At 36.1% G+C, this 25,342-nt stretch overlaps 1 long non-coding RNA gene across 1 annotated transcript; it reads right to left on the bottom strand.

Annotated features, from left to right (window-relative positions):
- Positions 1-12,922: 12,922 nt before the first annotated feature.
- Positions 12,923-23,939, bottom strand: LOC132693341 (uncharacterized). The gene is made up of 3 exons (XR_009616738.2): positions 23,861-23,939; positions 20,532-20,613; positions 12,923-13,085 (listed from the first exon to the last, which is right to left on the bottom strand). It is a non-coding gene; the product is annotated as an uncharacterized LOC132693341 (long non-coding RNA).
- Between the last annotated feature and the right edge of the window lie 1,403 nt (positions 23,940-25,342).

The following is a 25,342-nucleotide window of genomic DNA, read 5'->3' as shown; positions in this document are numbered from 1 at the left end:
GCAAGGGAGTCAGCCACCATCACTTGTATTTGATAGAGACTCAAAGACTCACAGAGGAATGGAAAACTTTATGGTGAGCAAAAGGTGAGGCTTCAGGGATGTTCTGATTGGAAGTTGCACTATCTCCATTTCTTCAAAGCTTTCAAAATCTCAGGAGTGATCACAGATTATACCTGGGAGCTTGTTGTTGAGATATTCTTAGCTTCTCCACTCCTTAAAAAAAAAGATACATTCTGTAAGTGATGAATCACTGGGTTCTATGCCTGAAACCAATACTAGTGTATGTTAACTAACTTGAATTTAAATAAATGAATTAAAAATAATTCGAATAAATTAAAAAAAAAAAAGAAAAGAAGAGGGACTGATTATCACAAAAATACACATTCTTTATTTTTGTCTTCATATTTTATTTATATCTTTAGGCCAGATTGGAGCTTCTCCATGCAGGGATTAAGAGGGCAGGAACTAATCCATGCTTAGTTTTATTTTAAATTACTGTGGTCCTGATCTGTAAAATAAAATGTTATGCAGTATTTTATTTGGTATTCGAGAGATGGATCAAAAGTAACTGTTTGTGGATGGCTCCCCGGATCACTACGTCCTGAATCACCTAAGAGAAAACTTAAAAACAAAAACAAAAACAAACAAACAAAAACCCAACAAAACAAAACAAAACAAACAAACAAAAAAACACCTCTCCAGGGTGGAAAAATGAGGCCTAAAAGCAGACAAAATCCTTTAACTGCTTCCCTTAAATCTACTTAAATCAGGATGCAAAAATTACAGTATCTTGAGAGAGAAAAATTCACACTTCTCCTTTAGTTTTTAACTTTTTTGAGCCCTTTCCCCCATATACCCCAAAAAGTTAAAAGTCAAACCGAAACACCCTTAGAGATGTTGCAGGCTCTGATCCTTCCACTAGATCATGTAGGGAAATTATAAAATTGAGAAACAAAGGAAAGAAAAGCTCTCACCAGAGCACTGACACCACAGTATACTTGGGACCTGATTTTATATTTCCTTTCTTGTAGAATGCAAGGAAATTGTCTATCAGATTGCCTTAATGTGAAATTAAGCTCTCAAAACGACCCCTACTTTCCTCAGAAACTTTTGAGAAGCATATTGTAGATATAATGCCCATTGGGTGCTATTCACTTTTATTAAGTGAAAAAAACTCTTTCACGGGAAAAGTTCATTTACTGTTATTAACTCCTTAATGGCTAAATATTGCGTTGAAAACCAATTAGGGTAACTCCATTCTCTCAGATTAATTTATATAAAGAAGAACCATTTGGATAAAAAGAATGTTTAGCAAGAAACATTAAAAAGATGCTAAATATAAATATATGGATGGGGTGCCTGGGTGGCTCAGTTGGTTAAGCGTCCAACTTGGGCTCAGGTCCTGATTTCACAGTTCATGAGTCCGAGCCCACATGGGGCTCTGTGCTGACAGTTCAGAGCCTGGAGCCTGTTTTGGATTCTATGTCTCCCTCTCCTCCGCTCCTCCTCTACTCACGCTCTGTCTCTCTCCACCTCAAAAATAAATAAATATTTAAAAAAAATTAAATATATGGATGGACTAGAGGGTATTATGCTAAGTGAAATAAGTTAGACCAAGAAAAACAAATTCCATATGATTCCACTCGTAAATGAGATCTCAGGAAATGAATAAACAAACAAACAAAACCAGAATCAGACCTACAAAATTGATGATTGCCAGAGGGGAGGGGAGTGAGGGGTGAGGGGGATTGGCAAAACGTGTGAAGGCTAGAGGAAGATACAGGCCTCCAGGTCCAGAATGAGGAAGTCAGGGGCACAAAAGGCACAGCGTAAGGAATACAGACAATGATATTGTAAGAACAATGTAATGGGACAGATGGCAACTATATTTGTAGTAAACATAGCATAACGTGTGCACTTGTCAAACCACTAAGCTCTACACCTGAAATTAATATATCTTTGTGTATCATCTATACCCAAGTAAAAAAGAGAGGAAGGCACCTTGGTGGCTCAGTTGGTTAAGCATCCAACTCTTGATCTTGGCTCAGGTAATGATCTCAGGGTCTGTGAGTTCAAGTCTAGCATCAGGCTCTGCTTTGATGGCCCGGAGACTGCTTGGGATTCTGTCTCTCCTTCTCTGCACGCCACCCCGTTTGTGCTTTCTCTCTCTCTTTTTCTCTCAAAATGAATAAATAAACATAAAAAAAGAAGAAAATCAGTTGGTAAAAACAGACAAATACATGTAAATATATGGATTGATAAGGAGCTCCATTTTAACTTGTAAAATTACATTCAGTTTTGTGTTTGATAGAGAAAAGTTTGATGTTAAAAATCAGAGTAATTAAAACATATTATAGGGTGTTAGATGAAAAATTATATCCAAACGTTTCAGGTTCTTGAGTAATGTCTGCTTGGACACAAAAAGTCCTTCAAACAAACAAAATAAATATATGGCATAAGGACAGTGATAAATTTGTAGTTGAATATTTTGACTAGATGTGGTTTGTTGATATTTAGTTAAAACTTACAGGATGACATTTCATGCCTGAATATAAAAATGGAATTTATGCAAATTTGACTATGTGAAACAATTATTGTAGTTTTTATATCAGTATTTTAGTTTAGTTAGAAAAACGAAATTTGGAGATAAGAAGTAGCTACTGGCCAACTAATGTACGTTGGCCTGAGGTCAATTTGAGAAGCTAAATTACAACTACTGAAAAAATGCATACAACTGTCCATTGGAATATAAAGTTGGTATTTTTTACTTATGGCATATTTTATCCCCTCAGAACGAATTTATTTTAAACAAAGTTAAAATATTATTACATTTAATTGGACATCTATAAGCCTTACTTTTCTCATTTGACATATTTAAAATTTGTTTAATGTTTATTCATTTTCTTTCTTTATTTTTTATTTTTTTATTTTTTTGAGAGAGACAGACAGAGTGTGAGCGGGGGAGGAGCAGAGAGAGAGAGAGATACAGAATCTGAAGCAGCCCCAGGCTCTCAGCTGTCAGCATAGAGCCCGACACAGGGCTCGAACTCACAGACTGCAAGATCATGACGTGAGCCGAAGTTGGGCACTTAACTAACTGAGCCACTCAGGAGCCTCTCATTTGACATATTTTAAAGGATTATGAATCCGTAAAGTTTATTAGTGGGGTTATTTGTCTACAGTAAATTTGCAATAAATACTAGCTACTATTATATCATAAACTATTTTAACCAAATTTTCTTTAAACCTGAACAACATAATTTAAATTGCCTATATATTATTTCACATGACATGAAATCTGATTTCAAAAGGAATGAAAACTCATCATGGGGCATTTGATTCGTCCAAAGATACTCCAAGTATGTTTTAAGGAACAAACATTAAAATTGTACTCAGAAAGAAATACTGTTCACAATTTGGTGTTTATTTTCTACTTTTGGTAAAGTATTTTTATACAAAGACATACATTTTCTTAACAATCTGGAATGATTCTTCTCCATATATCTTCAATGTTCTCATAGTAACTAGACTAAAAATAATTTTTAATAGCTATAGAGTATTCTGCTATTATCAATTTTTATTTGCTCAGTAGTCAATCATTAGACTTTTGGAATACCTATTTTTTCAGTGTCATAAGTAGTAATTCAGAATATCTTTTGTATATAAATGTCACACACTGATGACAATTTGTTTAGGATGAATTTCTAAGAAAGGAAGTACTGTGCCAAAGGAGATAAACAATTTGTAAAGATTTGGGTATATGTTGTCGTATTTCATTTTTAATTTTGAATCATGGTATGAAGATTTTTTCCTGCACCCAAACCAGCACTACGAATTAGTCCTGAACATTTGATAGACAAATGACTTTCCAATTTAACATAATGAAACTCAAAGGTGTACTTTACATAGTTTATTACAGCAGTTAGCAAAAGCTGAATCAAATATTCTTAGCCTCAAAAAAGTGTTTGATTCATAGTAATCATTCAATAAATATATGTTGAGTGAATTCCACAGCTTCAAAGACATAAAACATAAGTTTTTACAACTTCTAATAATTTTTAATCTCTTGAAAAGGAATTGCTGAATAACAGATTCATATAAATTAAACTCTACTGGCATTAATCTTATTGGATTTCAAATTTACTATTATCAATATCAAGAATATGTTAAATAACTAGGAAAAGTTTTCATCTTGTGATATATTGGTATTTTTGTAAGAGCATTCATCAAAATGTTGTATTTATTTGACACGTCATGTTGATTTCCATCTTTATAACTGACAAAACGGAGTTTCAAGACTATTCCTTGGGATTTAGGAATAAAACATACCTTAAAACGTTGTTTATACTTTCACTTCTACAAAATATAATGGGGACCTGACAGAGATTCTTTTAAGTGTTTAAGAAAATCTTTGTTTATATTCTGAAATCCAGTGAGTTTAACAGTTTAATTTGCATAATAACAAAATAGGAAACATACAACAGTTTTCCTTATTTAATATATTTTAGTGCTTCACCCACCAAGGAGAAAAACCCCAACTCAGTATGTTCTCACACAGGAAGAAAGACTTATACTACAGTGTAAGTAAAATATTTCAATATAGACTCAATCCCATCAATTTAATCACATACACTGAAAACTTTTTGAGTATATCATGTACAGGCTGTTCATATGCTCTCTGCAGTAACATTTATTACTTATCATTTTAAGATTACTTAGAGGTTCTTTCTCACAGAGCATATGGCAAAAGAAAGACAAAAGGAAAAAAAACTTCCAAATTCATTCTGTGAAGCCAGCTTTACTCTGATGCCAAGTAAGATGGTTATTTCATGCTAATCTTGCGTCCAAAGTGTCCTCAAACTCTCTCATTGCTTCATTCTGTGTTTTCACTTAAAACCTTTTTAAAAAGCTTTTATAAAAAGATCTGCAGCCCCTCTAGGACATAGGCTGTGTTTTAGGAATATTCATAATATGCAAGCTGACTTAGAGATAATAAAATAATGAATATGACTCTTTCTCTAGAGAAGTAGGACTGAACGGCTCTGGACTCCAGGACAAGGGTAGGAATAAGGCACCGAGAGAGTGAGAAGTTAATATAAGTCGACACGAAAAACAAACCAAAAGCAAGAGATAACCCTTGTGAGCTACTACCCCAATTTTGTTCCAAGAGTACTTGAGCTGGATTTAAACCATCAATAATAATAATAATAATAACAGAGACATATAGAAACTAGTTGAAAGATCCCCCAGGGGCACCTGGTGGCTCAGTTGGTTAAGCATCAGACTCTTGACTTCGGCTCAGGTCATGATTTCATGGTTTGTGGCAGGGAGTCCCGCGTTGGGCTCCATGCTGACAGTGCAGAGCCTGCATGGGATTGTCTCTTTCTCCCTCTCTCTCTGCCCCTGCCCTATCTCGAGCTCTGTCACTCTCTCAAAATAAATAAATAAACACTTAATAAATTTAAAAAAAAAAAAGACTTTTCAATGAATTAATTCTGTTAGATACCACGATAGAGTAGCAACCTACTCTGCAAGCTCTTCCTGTGCCATGGTGACCTGATTAGCTTTTTAGTGTCTTATTTGTTGGTATGATTAGTCAGTTAAATATCACCAGAGATGGGAAGAATGCCAACAATGGGAAGCCAGAAATTGGAGTTTAAACATGAAAAAAGGGTAAAGGTAATAACACCCAGGGAACGATGAGTCACTGAATTCTCCACCTGAAACTAATTTTACTATATATGTTAACTAAATGGAATTTAAATAAAAACTTGAAATAAAAAAAATAAATAAAATCCAAGGAAAAGGTGACAATAAATTGACAGAAGCAGAATTAACCTGCTGTCCTAAAGAAAAACATCCAGAAGAAATGTCTTCAATTGAAAACAAGATATTTATTTTCTTATGAATATAATTTATTGTCAAATTGGCTTACATACAACACCCAGTGCTCATCCCAATAAGTGCCCTCCTCAGTGCCCATCACCCATTTTCCCTCTCCCCCACCCATCCGCCCTCTGTTCTCTGTATTTAATAGTCTCTTGCGGTTAGCCTCCATCCCTCTCTGTTTGTATCTATCACTTTTTTATTAAATTTTGTGATTTTTTTCTTTTACTTTTACAAAAGACAGAATATTGTAATTTATTGTGTAGTTCGTTTACTTTTGTAATTATCAACTATACATTCTACTCTGAAAATAAACTTAAATAAAATGTGTGATGCACATTCTTTTCAAATTGATTGTATATTCATATGAGATTAATTTCACAAACAGTTTATCATATATTTAATGAAGATTTTTATATTTAAATTGAAGAGAATTTTATTCCTCAAATAAAACTGAAGCCCAAATTCATCAACAAATGTAAAGAAATCCTTGAATGAAGAGAATATATTCTAATTAGTTACTTAGAAACCCATACTCCAGGGGCGCCTGGGTGGCTCAGTCAGTTAAGCGTCCTACTTCGGCCCAGGTCATGATCTCATGGTTCATGGGTTTGAGCCTTGCACCAGGCTCTGTGCTGACCGCTTGGAGCCTGGAGCCTGTCTCTCTCTCTCTGCCCCTCCCCAGCTCATGCTCGCACTCTGTCTCTGTTGAAAATTAATAAACTTAAAAAAATAAAAAAATAATAAGATTAAAAGAAACCCATATTCCATATTAGCAGGAAATGCAATACCTATTTTGAAATCTACAAATTTCAAATATTTAAAAATCCCATTGGCTTTTGTTGTCCAACTGAATGATGAGAATTTGATTCAGAGTATAACATTATTCTGTATGTCATTGACCATTGACACATAGTCTCAGTCCCAAAGACAAGACCCCAATAGTTCTACAGATAATGCTCACCACTGCCAAGCCTTTATCTAAATTACCATATTTTCTTCAAGCAAAATATCCACCTTCTTCAATGATAAATTTGAACAAGGTTTTTTCTCCTAAGGGTTCTCAAGCTCAGAGCTTATGATGTTAGTTTTCAAATTACATGCAGTTCTAGAAGTGTCAACTAAATGGAAGAGCACTGAATAATAATTGGTTCTAATATCATCAAACAGAGCATCCCAGAGTCATTAATAAACCAAGACCGTCCTGGGATCAAATCTTGAATAAAAGGTCGGTTTATATTTTGAACCTTTCTAACACAGAAGCTTTCGCTATATTCCTTTTCCAATGTCAGTTAGGTTCCTCACATAATTGCTAACCTGACTTTGGGAAGCCCTACATTTCCTCATCCATGTTGCATTCTGTCTGTGATTAGAAGTGAGTTTTAATGGGATGCCTGGGTGGCTCAGTCGGTTAAGCGTCTGAATTCAGCTCAGGTCGTATCTCCTGGTACGTGGGTTTGAGCCCTGCATTGGACTCTGTGCTGACACCTCAGAGCCTGAAGCCTGCTTTGAATTCTGTGGCCCCCTCTCTTTCTGCTCCTGCCCCGCTCACCCTCTGGGTCTCAAAATAATAATAATAATAATAATAATAAAAATAAATGTTAAAATTAAAAAAAAAGAAGCGAATTTTGGCACTTTTGGGGCTCTACAAAAGAGGAATACAAGCATTTCATCTATAATGGGGCATCCTTTTGACAGGCCATCAGACTAAAGTTTAGACTGAAATGTTAGTGTAAATCGAAGACAAATAACAATATTTAAATCTAAAATAATAAACACAACTTCACAAAAGTTGGAATGATAGACTTTACCACTACAAAAGATTATATTTCTGATGAAATAGAAATGTCTCCATTTGTATGTCAACATCTCCAACAGACACCATTATCTGTTTATTCAGCTGAAGCAATCCTTGGCAGAATCCAATATTATTCATTGAGAATTGTGTTCAGCTGAGGAGGAAACAAAGACTCATATGAAAACTGTAGTTTCCTTACACAGCAGTTATGTCTATTATCTTTTACTGCCATGTTACCATGTGGCTACAATTTCTATTCACAGACCAATTATTTTTCATTTCCTTGAAAATTAATTTACAAATATGGATTTGGTCTGTCCTATACCTAAGGCATCACTGTAGTAACTTTTTTCATAACCTACGGGTCCGTGTGTTAAATCCAGATTCTGATGAATCTCTTCGTGGCAGGATCCAAGCTTACGTCCACCACAAAGAGGGTATAAAAATGTCTTAAGATTCTATGCAGGCCACATTTTCAGAAGTCCCCAGGAGAAAAGTTATTACCTGCTTCCTTTGCTCTCACATACATATCACCAAGTTCCTTCTCAGAAATGCCCACTCTCTTGAACCACCACTTTCAATGATGTCATATCTCCTCTAGATAAAACAGAAAAATTATACTATACCGCATGAAGCCACCAGTAACTTTGAAATATTCAATCATAAATAAAATCATACATTAAACTTTAATAGTCTAGTCTGGTTTCTTAATATTGCACTGTCTTCTGCTTGAAGGAAAAGTTTTCACTTCACCTTCTTTTATAATTATTTGCAGCTAATATCCTTTATCCCCTGATCAATCAAGAACACAATAAAATAGAAACAGTCAATGATTTTAGGCTGATTGAAATATATATTTACATAGTGTAAAGAAACATTTGTTTTTCATGCTTATTGTGCCTCTTCTCAAAAAATAGTTTAAAAAGTGTCAGAAACCTATGTGTATACACCCATATATCATATTTTACAATGCTTCTTGATTTTAGCTTCTTGGATATATATCAGGCTATTTCTGCTCTTCTCAAGGTATGCATATGGGATCTCCCTATACTTTTCTCCTCATAATACAATTTAAAAAAAAAAAAAAAAACGGAGGGTGAGGCATTTAATCATTGATAGCCAGAAATTATTAGTTAAGTAACTTCTTCTGATTACTGTTTAAATTCTTTTCATGACTAATCAAAATGTTATGTTTTACTTCTTTTTTTTAAGTGGATTTCTATTTTGGGGGGGGTGGTTAAGTGGCAGAGAGAGAAAGAGTTAGATACAATCCCAAGCAGGCTCCACACCGTCAGTTCAGAGCACGACGTTAGGTTTCATCTCACCAGCCGTGAGATCATGACATGAGTCAAGTTCAAGAGGTGGACGCTTAATTGAGGCACCCAGGCACCCCCTGTTTTACTTATTTTTAGTTTCAAACATCTCATGTTTGTCTGGCCCATATACTCATTAAGGAAATAGTGCTTCCAGCCCCCCTCCCTCTCACCTTCAAATGGAGATTCTATTTTGGAATGCTCAACACTCCCTAGATCCACTTTCTACTAATGGCCTGCTTTCTGTGGAATTTCTTATCTTGTCAGACTAGTTACTTTAAAGTTTGTACCATAAAACAAGGAGTAAGGAGAGAATAAGTGTAGAACAAGTAAAAAGAGAAGGTTTTGAATGATGATGGTTAAGACAGGATAGGGGATTAGGGGATTTTGAAATGAGAGAGGCTTAGATGTATCTGTTCTCTAAGGAAAGAGGAAAAGAAAAGGAAAGTGGAATAAGGTGTCTGCAGAGAGTCTCCTCATGGAGAAGAAAATATACACAAAAAAGTTAGATAATTTTGAAATTATTTCTGTTTTTCATATGTATATTTTATATGCAGAGACTAAACTTATGGGTCAATATTACATATCATGTAGTATAAAATCTGGGAACATTTCTCAGAGAGTTTATAAATGATTTTGAGTGTGGGACCATAGTTTTTTGCAAAATTAAGTCCACTAATTTTATCACATAGGAACGGGCAAGGCTTGCAGGTTTCAACAAGTTAGCCTGATTCCACTTCTAAGAAATGAAATTTCTAGAAGTTAATTAATCTAAAACATTCTGATTGTTTCTTTGAATTTCATGAGATTCAACAGGATGTCCCCTGAACTCTTTTCTCGGATCTGCTCTGAATGGGCTTTTTTCTTGAAAAGTAAACCCTCTCTATGACAAGAGAGCTACCTTCTATGCATTCCACTCTTTTGGGTCAATTTATAGTAGCAAAACCGATGATGCTGTCGAGCTCCTTGCTGTCAGGATAGCTCAGAACTGAAAGAAAATGCTGAGATCTGCTTTCTTGTTTTGAGCCCAAAGGAGGTGAAATTTCATTATGTATTTTTGGTGGATGCTATTGGTGCCTTTGGACAATAGAGGCTACCACGCACGGAAATATTTCACCTCCTCCCCCCCACCTCCGTTTCTGTCACAAATACCTCACCACCTCCCTTCCCAAAACACATAACCAGGGAAATGAAGGGGCAGAGAAACTGGCCTCCTTGCCTCGAGGTGACAACAACCTTGAATTAGAATCTGCGCCCTTGAGCTTCCCCTGGGATCACACTGAACCTGAGATTTCTTTCTGGGGAAGATGTTCTAAGATAGTTTCATCAAAAAAAAATGCACATGAAGGTTTTGTAATGACAGATGCATTAAAAATAATTATTTCAAATTACATGATTTATTAATATTATTATTAATAATCATTATTAATTCACTTTTAAAACCCTTTTTTAATGTTTATTTATTTTTGTGAGAGAGAAACAGAGCACGAGCAGGGGAGGGGCGGAGAGAGGGAGACAAAGAATCTGAAGCAGTCTCCAGGCTCTAGCTGTCAGCACAGAGCCCGACGCGGGGCTCAAACTCACGAACTGTGAGATCACGACCTGAGCTGAAGTCAGACGCTTAACCGACTGAGTCACCCAGGCACCCCTTAATTCACTATTTAAATGATAAATGTAACATACGTGTGTGTATGTGTATGTATTGGGAGAGTATTTTCTCATAGTGCATCCTGCATTATCCTAATATTGTGCCCAAGAAAAATGTTATATTTCAATATTTTCTGTGATTAGAATGATTTTTTTCTGTAGCAGGCAAAACACAGATTGAAGATGAAATTCCGTGATATCCCAAAATCATTTCACACTGTCAAGATTGGACTCCAGATCTTTGAGAACCTGACCCACTGCCATTTTGTTTAAAATTCAAATCTGGGAAATATTTTCTGAATGACAAGTTATGTGCCCCGTACATTTAAAAAAAAAAAAAAAAAAGTTCTCATTAATTGTTTGTTGACTGAACAATACATAATCAATAGGTATGTAGATTGTCATGCTGTCAGACTATGATTAATGCCAAGTGCCCAGTTCACTCTTGTTTGTCATTTTTTCATGAATTCCTTCAGCAATGGGGCGCCTGGGGGGTCAGTTGGTTAAGCGGCTGACTTCCGCTCAGGTCATGACCCCGCGGTTAGTGAGTGCGAGTCCTGGTTCGGGCTCTGTGCTGACAGCTCGGAGCCTGGAGCCTGCTTTGGATTCTGTGTCTCCCTCTCTCTCTGGCCCTCCCCTGCTCGCACTCTGTGTATCTCTCTAGAAAATAAACATTAAGAAAAATTAAAAAAAAAAAAAAAAAAGAATTCCTTCAGCAATTTGGCCTGCTCTAATCACTTTCTTATCAGTTTAATTTACCCAACCACGAAACAAATTGCTCTTTCTTTGCCTTTATTCGCTTTTTTCTGAAGTCATTCCTTTCTGTAGGCATTCTGTAGGCCAATAGAAACTAATAGTCTACTAAGTACCACCACCTCTGCCAGTCACTAGGGACATACCGGTGAATATGACTGACTTTAAAACAGCCTCAAAAGTATCACCCGTAGGATGGTCAGAATTATTTAGGATAGGGACATATATATGGAACATTCTCCTACTCTGTCTTTGGGTGTGAGAATCAAGAGAATGATTAGTTCTGCATTTTTGCAAACTTGAAGAATGTGTAACAAACCATCTCCCACAGAGTCAACCTCTCAAATGACCTTCCATCTCCAAGGCAACCAAATGGTTTTTCTAGACTTGAAAGAACTTTTCCAGCTTAGATGCATCACATCCTTACCAAACAACTTTAAGTATGAAATTAATCCCCATAATAGGCTTATGTACTCTGTTCCTCATATACCTTTTTTGCATTTGAATGTGTTCACTCAATAGTATTTGACTAATTGTTTATGAGATGTTCACTTAATCTTTTATGTATGCTTCTTTCACATATTGGCCGAGTAGTTGTTGTTGTTGTTGTTGTTTTTAAACCAAAGGAAGCTATTAGGCTCTTTTGTATTTCTACTGATTTACAGATAATGTGATCCTTTGATGTCTTTCAGAGGGTAATGCATGAGCAGTATTAAAATATTCTAAGACAGATGTCTGTGTCTGAAAAGGTTTACATTTACGTTCTAAAGGTGCTGATGGTTGAGCAGACATTACATAGCTTATTCCTTCAATTAAAAATAAACATTACTAGGATTGTTTTGCTCTTAGATGTTTTTTTAATAGACTCTGTTCTGATAGTTCCTAAATTTTCTATTCTCTGTGTTATGACACTTAAAATAAGCATGAAGTATACAGATTCAGCATATAAATATATGACTCCTAACCTCTTTCACTAAGTTTGGTAAAAAGTTCTTTTTTTTTTTCTTTCCTGAATTAAAATTACTGTCACATGTACTGAGACAATGGCTTAACATGTCATGCAAAATAAAATTCACGAACAGAACTAAAATTGTAAAGTAATAATCACTTTCTATAAGAGGAACCCACATAGATTGGCCAGTTATGTTCTTCTTTAGCTGTTGTTATTAGAACCACCAAAAGTAATTTTCAACAATCTATGAGTTGATTTTAATTCTGAGTACACCTGGGATCCTGATTATCAATTATATTTGCTATCATTTTAAACTAATGTAGGCACAGGTGATAAATTTTCAAATATTTAAAAAACATTCTAAATATTTGTGTAAATAAATACCAAAAAGTCAGATATATGCTTCTTTTATAGAGGGTTGGATATTAATTTAGATGGGTGCAGATAGGGATTATAAATATGTAACACAGATTCCTCTGTCTTTTAGGAATTACATGGAATTTGAACAAAACCAATTCTAAATGAAGACACGCATATGCTTCCCATTATCTCAGAATTTGTTATTGGTAATGAGGCATATACATGGGATAGAGATTTGCTTAAATTTCTTCAATTTTTCTCTGACTCTGAGTTACTTCTATTGAAATTGTTTAGTTTATGGAATATTTTCTCCTTTTATGCGGCCATCCTCTTTTCCTGCAGTATTCACGTTAAACATCTCCCTTATGTCTTTATTCTCTCCATAACAAACAAAACGAGTATATAAAATGATAGGTGATATAGAGGATTTAAAAAAAAAAGATTGAAAAGTCACCCCTCCAAATATGAATTTCATTACTGACGTCCTGTTTTTCAGCTACACTATCACCAGGCCTTTCTCACTGGCTACCGTAACTATGGGAATACAGATTTCTTTTTTTTTATTGTGCCTCTTTGTCTTTCCATCCATATTTCTGTTTTCTATCCCCACATCCTTATTGAAGTCCTCTGTGCAAGAGTATGTCTAGCTCACTCTTTCCCCTTGTGTTCAACGTTTATACTTCCACAAGAAAGAAGATCCGAATGCTGAATCAGAATTCTGATCAGAATGCTGTCTCAAAAATACTTGCTGCATTTCAAGACTCGTGTCCATGGTGAGTGCTGTAGGTACCCACAAGACCCAGGAATTCTACAAATAGCCAAGAAATCATTCTCTTTTATTTAGGTCCGAAGAAAGACTTTTGCAGAAATGCAGAATCAGAGTGCAGAATGCCTGGGTAGGTCATCTGAGGACAATCTCTGATATATGGTACTAAGCACACATCAAAGAAAAGTTAGCGTGGGTCAAGATATAGTACAACCTCTATAACTCCTGTAGGTGAACTATAGATAAACTCATTCTTTTTTCTCTCAGTAGTTTAGGAATGGGTGAATCCATCCCTCGTATTCAACTTCTTCTGTTTGAAATATGTAGATGGATCGATGTTTTCCTGATTGACACTAAGTAATTCAAATACATGCATGCTACTGTTTACGTCATGTTTTACATATATCCTCTGGATATTTAATTTAGGGTAGCATTCCCAGTTTTTACAATAGTGATAATTTTTAAAAATATGTTTATTTATTTATTTATTTATTTTTACTAAGGTTAAGGTTGCACAACCTCTGTAATTAACAGCATGTAGAGTGTATTAAATGTACCTGACTTTATTGAGAGTTTCTTTGGGAGCTGGAAATTCGCAAGTATTCTCTGATATATTGTCAGAGGCCTTTGTGTGTATTATATGTGTGTGTGCATCTGCTGTGGATTTGCTCAATTAAGGTGTAAACTTCTCCTCTTTTTATTGCCTAAGTTAGGATATTTCCAAAATTCCTATCTACACCAAGAGAGCACATAAATGAGATAATACCCTGTCTTATGCTAAGACTGCTGTGTTCTGTGTTAGTTTGGAATGCAGTTAGTAAGCTGCGATGTAGAAAACAAAACCAAAAACAACTAATTCAGCCTTATTTTATGACATTTCTGTACTAGGGTTTTTAATGTACAATTGTTTATAGAAAAAAAAAAAGTTGATATTTTGCTGCGAAAGGACAATACATGATTAAAAGAAGAAGGCTCCAGAAACATCACTTACAGAGTTGAAAGTATGAAGAATCACCTATTTTGTTTGTCCAAAGTATATTTAATAGCATAGTATTTTTGTTTCTTTGTTTGTTTTTTGCTGTGTTTATTATGGTGACAGACACTCGGTTTCAGAGAAACATAGGTGATTTACAATAATGGTGTAATTTCCTGGAATGCTTAAATGGATAACATTTAAACTTTCTTCCTTAGGAGATTTTTTCAGGCAAAATAATTTAATCTGACCTCTCCTTTGAATTTTTTTAAATATTTATTTATTTTGAGGGAGAGAGAGAGAGAGAGAAAGAGAGAGAGAGAGAAAGAAAGGTCACAAGCAGGGGAGGGGCAGAGAGAGAGGGAGACACAGAATCCAAAACAGCAGAGAGCCTGCTCAAACCCAGGAACCATGCGATCACGACCTGAGCCAAAGTCAGATGTTTAACCCACTGAACCACCCAGGCGCCACCACTCCTTTGATTTCTAAACTTTCTAGCCAGAGAGTATTTTTATCTTCATGCTTATAACATTTCAGTGATGAGGAACTCAGTAAATCCTAAGTAATATATTCTCATTTTTTTTTTCCTGAGATATTATTTATCTCCTTGTTACTTCTATTCCTTTGAGCCAAATAAATTGATTATTTTTACCTGATGGCTCTCCAAATATTTAAAGAAAGTCAAATTAACCAGCAAAAAGGAAGAAATATGTGAGACAAAAAAATGTTAAGAATTTTCAAGTCTTTTGAAGGTAATGAATACCGTGTATACCAAATACATCTTAAAAACCTCACAAAGGTTTTTCAAGGATATACATACTCATTCGGGCTCTGTGTGATATGGATAAAAATTTGGGGAAAGTGACAAAATAAACTGAACTCGTCTTATTAAAATTCGCTGAACTAAGTAACTAATGCAATTGCCAACCACACAAACAAAAGTTCTCAAGTGATTCCTATATTCACAATAGGGATACAAGGTAAGCACAACCTAATGACTTGATTAGGGGACAACGTGGGCACATACATTAGACTAGTCACTGAAATTACCCTGGGAAAGATTATTTTCTCACAATACTAGCTTTAGGTAACTGCATAGACCGGTGGTTTTAAAACGCGTGGTTCCTGAACCAGCAGTATTAGCATCACCTGGGAACTTGGAGGAACACAAATTCTCAAGCCTCTCAGTAATCACACCTAATCCAGAACTCACGTGGTGAGGTCCATGGGGGTTTAGCAAGCCCCCCACGTGATTGTGAACCATGGGGTGATTGGAACAATTGATATGAAATACAGTTTTCTCTAAGTTTTGGCTGTATTTGCACCTTTGAAAAAGGCCAGTGATGTGGGTCCCTGGATGGCTCAATCGGTTAAACACCCGACTTCTGCCCAGCTCAGGATCTCACGGCAGGGAGCATGGGACTCTGCGCTGACAGCTCAGAGCCTGGAGCCTGCTTCTGTGTCTCCCTCTCTTTCTGCCCCTCCCCGGCTCACACTGTCTCTCTCTCTCTCTCTGTTTCAAAAATAAATAAACATTAAAAAAAAGACAATGATGCTGCCAATATTAAATCCAATTGATGTAAAGACATAATTGCTCCCCTACCCCCACCCTGTGTCAAAGTGGTCAATACTGTAAAAATGTAAATGTAATAATAATAATGTAAAAATCTTGGCTCCCCTGAGGGTCAGCTGCACCCCAGCAGGCTCTAAGGCTAGCGTAGGTGATGGTGCGATGGGGCCAAAGAAAAGACTCAAAGGCAATTGACACATAAATTTATTGAGGGAACTGAATAAATCCAAAAGCCGCCAACTGGACAAAGATTCTGCTGCTGAGATCTACATGCAGTAAGATTTTCTATCAGGACAATTTACCCTGGCCACTATCAGTGGTCCTTCCGCTCCTTACCTGGCCAGCGTTTCCAGGGGATCAACACCGGAAACCTGGACATTCTTTGTTATAAGGGAAACACTCCAGGTTGGCCATCCCCAGAACCCCTGACCTTAAACACTGAACATGTATTTTTGCACATTGTATTTGATGGCAACCTACAAAGAGGACTGGATCTCCACATTTTCAAGAGAGTGATTACCAGGAGCATCTAGCGTGTGTTTGCACAAACTATCTAGCGTGTACCATACATCTGATCTCCAAGGGTAATAAAAACACAGTCCTCCCTTCTTCCTAACACTACACTCTCCCAGAGATGGGCCAGAATTAAGGGAAAGAGATTTCTTGTCCCATTCTTCCTGGAACTAACACTTTCTTGCAGAACAGTGTTGCAGTAGTGTGGTAAATACATAATCAATGGTTCAAAACACGAACCCTGTTTATGGGGCATGCAGATAAACTTTTTAAAAAACTATCGGTTATTTGTGCATTTCATGTTCACTTGTGTTGATTAAAACGCCCATTATGTTTTTGTTTCCCTCTGCTACGGATTGACAACTCAGTAAATTTGTTAGTAATATTCTGTCACAAATTCTCTCTTAGTCTATGTTTGGTCTAGACTGGATACCTTTGAAGCGATTTTGTTTTTTCCCAATGACTATATCCCTTAATCTAACTGATTTTTATACTGCCTTTTAAAATTTCTGCTCATTTTGCTTTACAACTTATTATTCTTTTGTTGGTGGAACTATGCCTTCGCCTGCTTTGTTGAGTAACTTAAATATGTTTCTTCAAAGACTTTGAAAAGCCTCGTACATTTCATTTCATTGTCAGGATTGTTGGCTATTTTCCTAAATAAGACAATGTTTCATGTTTTGAAATTACTTTTTGGGATCATTTCTGTTGCTATAGTTTAAGGGCCAACATCATTTAATCTGGTCGCTCCTTTGATGCTTGAGACCCTTTTTAGACAACGTAGCCCATGTAAGAGTCCTATATCCACTCTCCCACTCTTTGAATGATGGTTGATTCACTACATCCTGAGCAATACTTTCAAATCATTTACTTTTTGATCAATTATTTATTCCTTTTGTTTTATTTGTTTCTTTTTGTTCTCCTCATCCTTCCATGGCCAATAGTTCCACAGTCACCCCCCGCACTCCTGTGCTCTTCTCTGCCATTTCAAATGGCATTTGACAGCTCCTGCCTATGGGGACGTTGGAGAGAATACAGGCCCAATCAAAAAGCTAGTGGACAGTTTGGTTCACTTCCTAAGTATGGCTAAGCATGGGTCCGCCAGCTTCACAAAGCCAACAGCTTGCTAAAATCTGCATGAACTGGTAGTTGGAAACAGTTGTTTTGTTTCGTTTTGTTTTGTTTTGTTTCTTTTTGTTTCGTTTCCCCATTAGACTTCTTTTTCACAATGGGAGCACATACCCACACCCTATAAATATCTTTTCTGATTTATTTTCACCTTTGAAGTTTTAATTCCTTTACCCTGCAGATGCTAAATTTTAAGCTCCCACTGTCTGTCTATCCCTTGACCTGAACCTGACAATACATCGGCTTCAGTCCTTCCTCCCGCTTTATAGTGTTATTTCACCTTCTGCTCGTAAATATGTTTCACCTTGTTCTTTGTATTGCTTTAGCTACTTAGTTTCTTTTCTTACTTTATCTTTATCTTACTTTATCATTGTCATGTATTTAAAGCGGAAGGAGAGTATCAAGGAAAAGAAAGTTTAAGAACATCTTAGCCCGAAATCACTTACTATGAATTTGCAAACATGAGTCATGACTTTCTATGGAAAAACCACTAGGTGGACATGAAACCCCTAAGTTAATGGTTCTGTTCAGCAGCAAGCTGCAGGGGATGAGTTAGGAGCCAAACCGACACTTGAAATGTAGAGATATTCAGGCATCAGGAGGACAAATGGCTGAAGTGCCACCTCGGACCATATGCTTTGTGCTCAAAAGACAACCACAACACCAACAATCACAGTTAATGACAGAAGTCTAATATCTCAAAGCTACTTAAGAATATGCTATAGAAGTAAAAGAGGAACTAACAAGAAAGAAAACATCTCTATACATCAAGAGTGAAGCCATCAAGATAATTCTCTGTTCTGTCTTTGGTCATGAAATGTGGGCACATGATATCAAATGCCCCTGACCTGTGAGGCATCTCAGTCTATCAGTAGGGCCAAGATAACAGCAGTAGACTCTGCCTCGTGGCGTTATTAATCTATGTTGCTCCTGCCATCATTGCTTGTGTTCAGTGATCTTATCCCCTATTTGTCCTGGTTCAAGCAATGCCTTGCAATAAATATCCGTAAAACCACAGTGCTTTGAATACATTCTTTAGACCAGAAAAATTAAAACTGGCCCATACTGGGGGGCTTGCCATTCTTGATCTTGGCTTGAAAAACACTTCCAGGAACCAAGAAATGGACTCTTAACTATAGAGAACAAACTGATGGTTGCCAGAGAGGAGGAGGGTGGGGAGATGGGTGAAATAGGTGACAGGGATTAAGGAGGGCACTTGTTGTGATGAGCAACAGGTGTTGTATGAAACAGTTTAATCACTATATTGTACACCTAAAGCTAATGTTACATTGTATGGGAACTAGCTGGAATTTAAATAACATCTTAACAAATAAAAAAAAAAAAAAAAGAAAACGAGGAAGACTGCCAGGAAGTTATAAACCATTACTAATAAAGGTATTAGGCAAAGTTCAGAGATAACATTTTAAGATTGATTCAGAGAAAGGTATTCAATACTTCCAGATCAAATGCTTTTGTAAACAACATATTTCAAACAACACTGCATTAAAATGGATTTCGTTGGACTTTAATTTCATGTTTCAGAAAATAACAAAGGCAATTTCCAGCATATTGATCCCAAGAATAAAATATTTGCAAAAGGACATTTTTGAATCATACACTTACTTTGATTAACACATTTATCCTCTGTATATTACATGTCTGCATGTAGTAACTTTTAGAAATTTCTCCAACTGCATTCCAGTGTCCTCATCCATTCTGAATTATCTGAAGGGAGAGCAAAAACTGGAAAAGATTCAAATCGATTGCAAAATTTGTCACGAGTGATAATCTCCAATTCTTGCTTGTTTATAGGGATTAGCTCGTCAGCTTTGTTCTCTTAGAGTGTTTTTGAGTGTGATTTCTTCAGCTTCAGTATGTCGTGACTTTAAAAACTATAATCTTTATTTTCCCAGGTTACAATGTTATTAATGAAATGGACATCCTTTCAAACTTGGAAGAAAAATACAGTCCAGTGAGTGAAAGCCGATGACGGTGTGTCAGTCCTCTCTTGCTGAGTTATACAAGCAAGGTTTTGTCCAAGTTGCAAACTGATGTATGTTCAGGGACTAAGAAATTCATACAATAAAGAGAAATGAAGCCCTTAGCAAATTGGGGGTGCCATATCACCAGAAGGTGGAAAACATCTGAGACTGTACAGATTCATTACTTTTAGATCCATTACTTGGTCCACAGGTTGCTTAATTTATCCCTAATTCCATTGAAAACTTTTTTCTTTGAAAACAATCAACAAAAATAAAATATTTTGTCTTCCATTACTCTTATATTTACTCTCATTAAAAATTGGTGAGACTTAAAACATTACAGAGAATTGTGTACTATCTAATCTCACACTGTTATCTCATATAAATCTATGAATCTTATGTTATCACTTATCTCCAAAGGCTGCATATAGGAAGAACTGACCTCTTCCATTGAAACATAATAATAATAATAATAATAATAATAGTAATAATAATAATAATGTTATCTCTTAATCTTCCCTGCAAATTAATTTATGACGGATGATATTTCCAAATTTTATTAAGATTTTAAATTAATTTAGATGTATGTATACATTTAGCATGACAAAGAGCAAATTATACTAATTTCTTCATTGCTGATAGTATGCTTTTAGTTTTTATGAGTCAGGGTATGCTTAAGAGGCAGCCAAAATTATTACTGTTTCGGTAAGAAGTTCATCAGTGCTTAAATGTAGTAGGTTAACTAATCTCATCCAAAAAAGTTTGGCAGGAACAACTACTTGTGGATGTATGTTTACACCGACCGTCTCAGTCAAAAAACGATGTTACTTGAAATCAAGTTTTCTCAAACGTGGACCTAAAGAGGTTTTCATATGGCCAAGAGAGGCAACCCACCTTTGTCATTTTTGCATTCAACGTGTCATCCTGTGGTCTCTAGTATTTGTGTCCCCAAGTTTTTCCATGTCCAGGCACCTATTTTAAAAGTAAAAGCAAGAATAATAAGTTCAGACTTCAAGCAGATAAGAGGAAACTGTTTTCAGGATTTGTAAAAAATGCAAAAATGATAAGAGCTACTATTAGTGCCTGAATATTAGATATGCATTTTGTCAACCAAAATAGATTTTATGTAGCATTAAGTTTTATAACATACATGTCAGGAAGAATATTGGTTTAGTTTGGAAACAACTTTTGGTGGATCTATTGATGCTTTAGCTTATTAAAATAAGTTGGAAGGCAAAAATATTTGCATTTAAGGGACATATTTGGAATATCACAGTATTTATCAAAGCATCTATTCTCCTTTTTTAAAAGAAGTTTCATGGTTTATTTTATGCTTTCTCTAAACCCAACATGGGGCTCAAACTCAGGACCCTGAGGTCAAGAGTGGCACACTCTTCTTACTGGTCCAGCCAGGCGTCCCGTCCCTATTCTCCTTGTAATAAACAAATCTTTACTCATTACCTACTGCAATAAAGTGTGTACTTTTCAGGTATATCCTCATCCTCTGGGGTCCACCACTGACCATGCCTCTACATGCATGGTTCTGCTCTCAGGGCCTTTCTTGCATCTTTCACTCCAACTCTGACCCTTTCCTTCCAGGGTGGTGGTATTTCTATTGGTATAAAACTCACCAAATTTTGTCTTTCTCTTGTACAATTCATGAGAGTCGAAGCGATCAGCTAAGAAGGTATTCTACAGATCTTTCCCAGATAACTGCATTTCTATTTCTGGCTTCTGCAGAAATGGTTGATTGGATCCATAAGTTACACACCTAATCTCTTTGCCAACAATTGCCTGGCCTCAATCTTCGTGTTCTCTTCAGAGCACATTTTGTTGTTTTTTTATGATAGGAATAGGCTGAGAATTTTCTAAATCACCAAGAGGCGGTTTTTATTTGCTTAATACTTTATTCTTCAATTTGTACCTTTCTTCTCATACTTTTTTCTATAAGCAATAAGGGGAAAACAGGTTGCTCCTTCCACACTTTGTATCAAAATCTCCTCCATGAAATATCCAAGTTAATCACTTATAAGTTTTGCTTTCCATTAGAAACTAGGACATTATTTGTCCACGTTCTCTGTCAAGGATCTCCTTTCCTCCAGTGTCCAATAGTATGTTTGTTATTGCCTTCTATGATCTGATCTCATCAGAAGGACCTAATTGGTGTTCTTCTCTTGTATTATAACTGGCAGGGTTTGCTTTTTTTTTTTTTTTTTTTTTTTTTTTTGGCAGGGGGGTGGAATTAACAGCTCAAATACTGTGAAAAGAATCACAGTGAATGTACTCACCACTCAAATGTGATTGTGAGACTGCTGACATGTTTTTAATATATAAAGCGTTAATCATATCACTGGGGGACTCACTGGGGGTGGGAAGGCCCTGAGAACGGCTAATATGTCCTAGGTTAAAGTTAAAAAACATTGAAATCCAAAGATTACTCATGAGTAGAGTAACAATATTAAAAATTCATAACTCATAGTTTTAAATAAGCATAAATCATTATATATGCAATAATGTTAAAAATTTCCAAATATCCAAAAAGAAGTAATTTTGTATTTCAAGCAAGGTGACTGTAGCAGCCATGGAAGTGTGCCACCTACATCTTCTTTCAAGAGAGAACGTGCTGAGAGCCATGTGGTTACCTGACTGCCTTACACTATAGAGCTAAAGCCAAGTCTAATGCATGTATGAGATTTTCACTGACAAAGCATAGCAGGGGTACCAGACTCCAGGTTACTTCCATCCAAGTAGGTGATGGGCTCTTCTAATGGGCAGTCTTTGCCTTGAAGTATTCCACTGACCTAGTTGAGAAATTCTCGGAAATGAACTGCAGTCTGAAGCTCCTTTACTGAACCCTCTTCTCTTCCAGGCTTTCCTTGTCCACTGCTGTACCCTTTGCCCTTTAATAGTTACAGTTGTTTCGTCCTCAAAATCCTTTGCACTCCTAATTACTTCCCGTGTCACCCAAACTGTCAGAATATTTATATCCAATTAATTACAGCTAACTTTACATATAAGTCAAGTTCCACATGCAATCATTCTTTCCCCCTTTTTCTACATTAGAAAAGCTAATGTCCAGAGGCTCCTGGGTGGCTCAGTTGGTTAAGCATCCAACTCTGGATTTTGGCTCAGGTCATGATCTCGAGGTTGCAGATGGAGCCCCCCTGGGGCTCCACACTGGTCGTGGAACCTGCTTGAGACTCTCTCTCTCTGCCCCTCCTTTGCTCACTCTCTCTTTTTCTAAAAAAAAAAAAAAAAGAAAGAAAAGAAAAAGAAACAGAAACAGAAAAAGAAAAAGAAAAAAAAGAAAAAGAAAAAAAGAAAAAGAAAAAGAAAAAGAAAAATTTGTGCTCAGTTAGATGTTTACGGTAGTACTTGGTGGTATTGAATAGTTTCCTGTATTCAGATTGAATATGGATCCAGAAATTTTTTTTTTTATTTTTTTTAACGTTTTATTTATTTTTGAGACAGAGAGAGACAGAGCATGAACGGGGGAGGGGCAGAGAGAGAGGGAGACACAGAATCGGAAGCAGGCTCCAGGCTCTGAGCCATCAGCCCAGAGCCCGACGCGGGGCTCGAACTCACGGACCGCGAGATCCTGACCTGAGCTGAAGTCGGCCGCCCAACCGACTGAGCCACCCAGGCGCCACTGGATCCAGAAATTTTGATGAGATTCACACTGAAGTGTTCTTTATATGGCCTGGTTGCTGCTAAATCAATACCAACAGTTTAATCAGCAGTGAGAAAGGTGAACATTTCAGCCGGGGAGAATCCATGAATGGATGCATCCTAATGCAATCGCTGGATGCATTTGACTTGTGGACTGAGTTTTCCTGTCCTGCTGAAGAATTTGCACATCATTGTTAATATGCCTCATAACCTGTCTTTGGTTTCTTGGTCTAAAAAATAAAGAAAATAAATTAGAAAAGGGTTGGACTCCAGAACCAAACTGTTTGTGGTAAGAAGTTCCTTATTAAGAACTTCCATCTTTGTAAGAAACCTGATTGCGGACATTAAAATTCATGATGACTTGATTCTGAAATTATGGATTCAGGTGATTTTAGAAGATGAACATATCGCTCATAAGCACTGCTTTAGGAAGCCATTTAAAATCATAAAAAAAGTATCTCTGCTGGTGTTATCAGTGTCAAAGAAAACGATATCTCATCTTTCATGTCATAACCCAGGAGGACACCTTTACCCTTTTCAGACAACATACTTCAATACATGCATGTCCTTTAAAGATTTTTAGGGGCGCCTGGGTGGCTCAGTCGGTTGAGCGTCCGACTTCGGCTCAGGTCACGATCTCGCGGTCTGCGGGTTCGGGCCCTGCGTGGGGCTCTGGGCTGATGGCTCGGAGCCTGGAGCCTGCTTCCGATTCTGTGTCTCCCTCTCTCCCTGCCCCTCCCCCGTTCATGCTGTGTCTCTCTCTGTCTGAAAAATAAATAAATGTTAAAAAAAAAAAAAAAAATTAAAGATTTTTAAAAATACGTGTTAAAATTTTTCTAACTCTAAATTTTGTGTAAATATACACAAATTCACTGATCCTCTTCAACAAATTTAAAAACAGAAAGAGAAATAGACCAAATAACATCTGACCAGAATTTTTGTCAAGGGCTAGCATTCCCTTCTATGTATCTTTTCCTATCTTATTCACAATGTATGACTTTTCTACATACTGAAATCACCTAAGATGTTTTGATATAGTTAAGTACATGAGGAAAAAAATCTATATCAACCTTATAATAGCATAACAAATGTCCATTTCTTAGGTTATTAAAAATAGTTATAATGTGCCCTTGTCATTTGTGTCTGCAATTAAACTTTGGTTAGTATTTTAATATATTTATAAAACTTTAAAAATTGGAGATTTGATTATTATTTTGTTCTATTATGTTTGCATTGTTTTCCCAGAGTTAAATTTTATTCTACGCATCTTTTTTATGATAAATTACAGTCTCAATATATGCTGGTACCTTACCACCTAAGAATTCTACTGATTTTGAAGGTTTAAACATTTGCTAAGAGTAAGGTAATTTTGAGTGAGTTGTAGTTTTCTGAAAGCAGTTTGGCTGTGGAAGTAACTTAAAAGTATGTGTGGTTTATTCTTTCCTTTTCTGTCTCTCTATCTACTTATAATCTTATTTGTGACCCAGAAAAATTAAAATACATGTTCCTTAATTTTAGTGGAGGTTCGAAGTATAACCCTATTTTCAGCAAGGACAGTATTTCTCAACAACTTCATAAATACTGCTTTTGGTCCCACAATATATCCTTCCTTAAATTTCTTCACATTTTAATGTATAAGCTCATAAATAATTTCATTCTGTGAGTATCCTACTTACCAAAGAGTTTAGATTGTTTATTACTATAGCAGTGAATAGAACATGTAAACTAAAAATGGTGTACAAAAGTAAGCTAAAATTATAATTACTGTGGGCAGCAGAGTCAATAAAAAATTATTGAGTACTTTCTGGTTAGCCCCAGGCTAGAAGTAGAAGATAAAGAAAGAAATGCTGCATATACGCTGGTCTCACATTATTGATATGTTAAAAAAAATGTTACAGGACAAAAGGCTAAGTGGAAAAGGAGAGATAAAATAAAAAAAAAGTGTTGCAGGAGAATAGGACAAAGAAAACTTATCTTCCTTCCTACATTGTTTCTTCCTTTTTTTAAAATATGTGGTTATAATGCTCTATAT

This window comes from Panthera onca, chromosome B1 (genome assembly GCF_046562875.1).
Source record: "Panthera onca isolate mPanOnc1 chromosome B1, mPanOnc1 haplotype 2, whole genome shotgun sequence".
Lineage (NCBI taxonomy): Eukaryota > Metazoa > Chordata > Mammalia > Carnivora > Felidae > Panthera > Panthera onca.
Note: the sequence above shows the minus strand (reverse complement) of the source record. Positions and strands in the feature narration are given on the sequence as shown.